The following is a 5,389-nucleotide window of genomic DNA, read 5'->3' as shown; positions in this document are numbered from 1 at the left end:
CGCGAAGGACGCCAATATGGCCTCATACCGCTTCCTCGTCCAGCAGCTATCCGGCTTCTTCGACGGCTGCGAATTCCACCATGTGCCACGAGCAAACAACGAGGCGGCCGACGCCCTATCCAAGATTGGCTCCACCCGGCAAGCTATTCCGCCAGGCGTCGCCCTGGCATTCCTCAAGAAGCCATCCATCACACCGTCACCGGACTCGGATTCAATATTCGTGCCGGCTGACCCGGGGGCTGCTCAGCCGAACCCGGGGGCTTCATCGCCCAAGTCGGGGGCTCCAAAGCCAAACCCGCCGGCTTCCATGCCGAACCCGGGGACTTCTCAGTCCAACCCGGGGGCTCCATCGCCAAACTCGGGGGCTAGCAAGCCGAACCCGCCGGCTTCTAAGCTGAACCCGGCGACCAAGCAGTCGAATCCGGAAGCTCCCACGCAGGAGGCCTTGTTGGTTAGCGTATTCGAGATACGATGCGTACCTTCATGGGCACAAGATTTCCTCTCCTACCTCACCGACGGTGTGCTTCCTGATGACAGAGTCCAGGCCAGGCAGATTGAGAGAAGGGCCAAGGCCTATACCATCATCAACCACCAGCTGTACAAACGCAGCGTAAGTGGGGTGTTCCAGCGGTGCGTCGAGCCGGCTGAAGGGATTGAACTCCTACGGGAAATCCATCAGGGAGAGTGCAGCCATCACGCCTCCTCCAGAGCCATAGTGGCCAAAGCTTTTCGGCATGGTTTTTACTGGCCGACTGCGCTCAGAGACGCAGAAGAACTGGTGAAGAAGTGCAACGGCTGTCAGCGCTTCGCAAAGAAGAGGCACCAGCCGGCTTCCGCCCTGAAAAGCATCCCCATCACATGGCCGTTTGCTGTATGGGGCTTGGATATGGTGGGCCCATTCAAAACAGCCCGAGGCGGCATGACACATCTCTTGGTGATGATTGACAAATTCACCAAGTGGATCGAGGCCAAGCCGATCAAGAAGCTGGATGGTTCCACAGCCGTCACATTCCTCAAGGAAATCATTGTGAGATATGGCTACCCCCACAGCATCATCACAGACAACGGCAGCAACTTCGCCCAGGGCATCTTCGCTCGCTATTGCGAGGAAATGGGGATTCGGATGGACCTAGCCTCCGTGGCGCATCCGGAGTCCAACGGACAAGTGGAGAAGGCCAACGGCTTGATCCTAGCCGGCATCCGGCCCCGGCTGGTGGAGCCGCTCGAGCGGTCAGCCGGCTGCTGGATTGAAGAGCTGCCCAGCGTGCTATGGAGCCAGCGCACAACGCCAAACCGCTCAGTCGGCTACACGCCCTTCTTCCTCGTCTACGGGGCCGAAGCCGTCCTGCCGACTGATATCGAGCACGACGCGCCAAGGATCAAGCTCTACACAGAAGCCGAAGCTAAAGAAGCTCGCGAAGATGGAGTCGACCTGGTCGAAGAGGCCCGGCTGCTGGCCGCGTCCAGATCTACAATTTACCAGCAAAGCCTCCAACGCTATCACAGCCGGAAGGTCCAGCCCTTAGCATTCCGAGAAGGAGACCTAGTGCTCCGGCTGATCCAACGGATAGCCGGACAGCATAAACTGTCATCCCCATGGGAGGGTCCCTTCATCGTGAGCAAGGCGGTAGGCAATGATTCCTACTATCTCATAGATGCCCAAGAGGCTAGAAAAAACAAGTCGGACAAGGCTGACGAGGAGACTAAACGTCCCTGGAACGTCAACTTGCTTCGCCCATTTTATGCTTGAGAGCAGGAATGTATGTATCCCTTGTATTCCTTTTGTAAGCTATGAAAAAGCAAGCGCCAAGAGCGCCGTTTCCGACAAGTTTTTCGCGTATTCTACTTCGTTTCGCCGATTGGCTAACACCCTCTAACGCGGCCGGCTCAGTAACGTGATCCGGTTTCCGACAGCCGGCTTCCGATCCAGCTACAGACCGCAACCCGGCTGTCCGGCTGGCGGGAGTAAGGCCTAGGGAGCCGGCACGCGAAAGACGGCTAAGGGAAAGAGTGAAAGCGAATTGACTTGCAACTTTTCATAAAAGTGCCGGATTGCCGAAGTCGGCTTGTTCGACTGAAATACTATCGGTCTCACCCAGCGGCCCGCTCTTGATCCGGCGACGGATCGCAAGTCGGATGTACGATCGGCAAGAGCAAAGCCAAAGAGTGGGACAGATGGGAAAAAGCGAACAAGTCGAAAGAAAGCAAGCCGGCACACAAATGATTAACAAACACATTAAAGTGTGCCTTAATAAAAGGATAATAATATTCTTACATATGCACCCGGCATCCCGGGGATTTAACAAATTGTCTTTGCAAAAGCAACACTTAAAGAATAGGTACATCTAAGCACCGGCTGGATCAGGACCAGCCGGGGGAGCATCAGCAAAGCCGACTGCCGGGTCGTCTTCAGGCACGTCCTCCGCGTCCTCGTCTTCTGGCTCCTCGCCCTCGTCTTCAGACGGCGGGTTCGGATCCTCGATGAAGACGCCCTTGTCAACGAAGTTGGCGATGGCGCAGGCTCGGGCCAGCCGGGCAGTCTTGGTTTCTGCCGGAAGAGTGTCCTCCACGCCGGCGCGGCGGCACTCAAGCTGGCCGAGGTCAACCTCGCTGTACCAGGAGAGCACGAAGGACAATGCCATATCAGCTCCGGCGCGCGCGGCAGACTCCTTCCAGTCAAGGAAGCGGTCGGGCGCCCTCTCCAGCCAGCTGATGAGGTTGGAAAGTTCCTGCGGCAACGTCTCCGTCAGCCACAGCAGCCGGATCAGTTCCTCCGCCGCCTTCCGGAGCTCCCAACCAAGCTTCGTGATGGACTCGACGCGGGCGGCCATAGACGCCATGTAATCCTCCATGGAGAAGTACTCAGAGCCGCCCTCGCCGGTCTCCCACCTCCGGGCATCGCGCGCAGCACCAACGGCCGCTAGCGCCGCCTCCTGCGCCTCTGGGAAGGCCGCTGCAAAGAAGAAGTGCGTCAGAAGTTTATCAAAGCCGGAAAAAGCTGAAAAATGCAAATTTTCGAAGTCCTAAACTAAGACTGGCGGCAGCCGGCAAAAACCGACTGCCCCCAGCCCGAAGATGGAGATTGCGAAGCTCTAAAGTAAGCCTGGCGGCAGCCGGCAAGAGCCGACTGCCCCCAGCCTGAAGATGGAGATTTCGAAGTAAAAAGAAAAAGTAAGACTGGCGGCAGCCGGCAAAAACCGACTGCCCCCAGCCTGAAGATGGAGATTCCGAAGCTCTAAAGTAAGCCTGGCGGCAGCCGGCAAGAGCCGACTGCCCCCAGCCCGAAGATGGAGATTTCGAAAAACCAAGTTTCTGCCGCCGGCTGCCAACCTAAGCCGACAGCCGCCAGCCGAAAGCCGGCAAAGGGAAAGGAAGAAAGAACATAAAAACTCACCCGCCAAGCCGCGGTCGAGCGCGCTAATCTCCTCCACCCACCGCTTGGCGGTGGCCGACAGCTCTGCGGATTTAGCAGTCACCTCTTGGTGAAGCGCAAGCCGCTGCTTCTCCACCTCCTCCAGCCGCTTGCTCAGGCCCTCCACCTTCTCCTCCTCAGTCTTCCTGAGGGCGGCAAGCTCCTGGAGGTGGTTGGCTTCTAGCCGGCGCAGCCGCACCAGCCCCCCCTCAGCCACCTTGAGCTTGGCGGCAGCGGACCGGCCCACCTCCTCGCTCTCGGCACACTGGGCGCGGGCAGCTCAGAGATCCGCCTCCAATCGCGGAACCTTGGCGGCTTCAACTACAGGCCAGCCGAAAAGATCATTAGCCAAGGAAAATCGAAGAAAAAGAAACCAAGTCAAAAGGAGAAAAACCTACCCTTGACGGCCTCCAGCTCGCGAGCCAAGCTGGCCCGCTCAATCTTGGCCTTGTGATAGCGGGTCACGACTTGATTGTACAAGACGGTGCGGCGCTCTGTAACCGCCTGAGAATAAATAAAGTCAGACGTCTGGGCGAAACCCGGACCGGCTCCAGGCAGCCGGCCCATGCCTCGGAGGGCTACCAGGATAATAACCAAACCAAAAACTGTAAAAAATAAGATAAAAACACCTACCTTGTCAGCCGCCTCCAGCTTGGCCAGGTTGGCGGCGGTCTCGGCGGCCCGGGCCTCCAGATTGGCGCGGAAGCCGGAAAAGAACATCTTCATAGGCGCCATGCCTCGCTGGCCCTCCCGGCTGGTCACCTCGCAGGCATCCGCTTGATGCCACGCCTTCTCCATGGTGCCAGCCGAGCCGAGGCTGGAGTCGGAGGCAGACGCCACGCTCAGAAGTCGGGCGCCCTTGGCCACATGGAGGCCAGCGGTCGTCCTCGGCGAGCCCCCTGTCCTCACCAACGCCCGGGAGCCGACGTCCCCCGTGCGCGCCGGCTCCTCCCTCGCCGGCTCCTTCCCGGCCGGCTCCTCCCTTGACGGCTCCGAAGATGGAGGCGCTCCGGGCGACGCAGTCGGCCCGGTCGGGGCAGCCGCCTCCGGGCTCTCCAACACCACCACGCTGGGCGCGGCTCCACCGATCCCAGCCGCAGGCGGCGCAGCCCCGCCGGCTCCGGCTCTGGCCGCAGGCGGCATGCCCCTGCCGGCTCCAGCCGCTGGATCTAGCTGACGGGCGCGGCGCGGGAACATGTCGTCAAGAGTTGGCCGCCGCGCCGGCTCACCCTGGGCGCCGCGACCAGGCGCTGTAGCAAGAGGCACAGCGGAAGAGGGTGCCCCTGCGGAAGTCGGCGTACCCGCAGGCGGCACAATGACGGGAGGCGGCGTAGGCGCACGCGCCGAAGGTTGTGGCGTCGGCTCTCTCCTTTGCCGCTGGAGCGGCGACACGACGGGAGCAGCCGGCCGAGAGCCGCTGCCCTTGGCAAACTTGATAGCAGCCCTAGTCGGACAGACAAGAGAAAATAAGTATAAAGAAAAAGGAAAGAAAAGGAATCAAACAGCGAAGAAGAAGACTCACCCGGCCCGTTCCGGAACCTGCTTGGGCACTTGCCGGCGCTGCTTCTTGGCCTTCGCCTCCAAGGCGGCCGTAGAGCGGTCGCTGGCCCGCTTCCTCCCTTGAGGCGCAGAGGTCGCCGAGGCGGCAGGCGGCCTCGCGCGAAGAGGCACCGCAGGGATCGGCCCCGTGGTGGACGTCGCCGGCTCATCCTCCTCCTGCTGCTCTGGCGAAGGGGGCGGATTGTGCTCCCCCTGGCCGCCTTGGTCAGGCGCCTGCTGCAGATCGTCATTGCCGGCTTGGTCGCCGGCTTGGTCAGCCGGATCGACGTGATCCGGCGTCCAGGGCCTCTGCGCCAGGTCGCCGTCCTCTATGCCCTGGCGGTAAAAAAGCTAAAGAAAAAAACAAAGATGAAGTTGCGAGCCGGAATTCGGCGAAAAGAGAAGTTGGCCACGCAGCCGCAAGCCGGAAGTCGGCTG

The sequence above is a fragment of the Lolium perenne genome, chromosome 6 (genome assembly GCF_019359855.2).
Source record: "Lolium perenne isolate Kyuss_39 chromosome 6, Kyuss_2.0, whole genome shotgun sequence".
Classification (NCBI taxonomy): domain Eukaryota; kingdom Viridiplantae; phylum Streptophyta; class Magnoliopsida; order Poales; family Poaceae; genus Lolium; species Lolium perenne.
Note: the sequence above shows the minus strand (reverse complement) of the source record.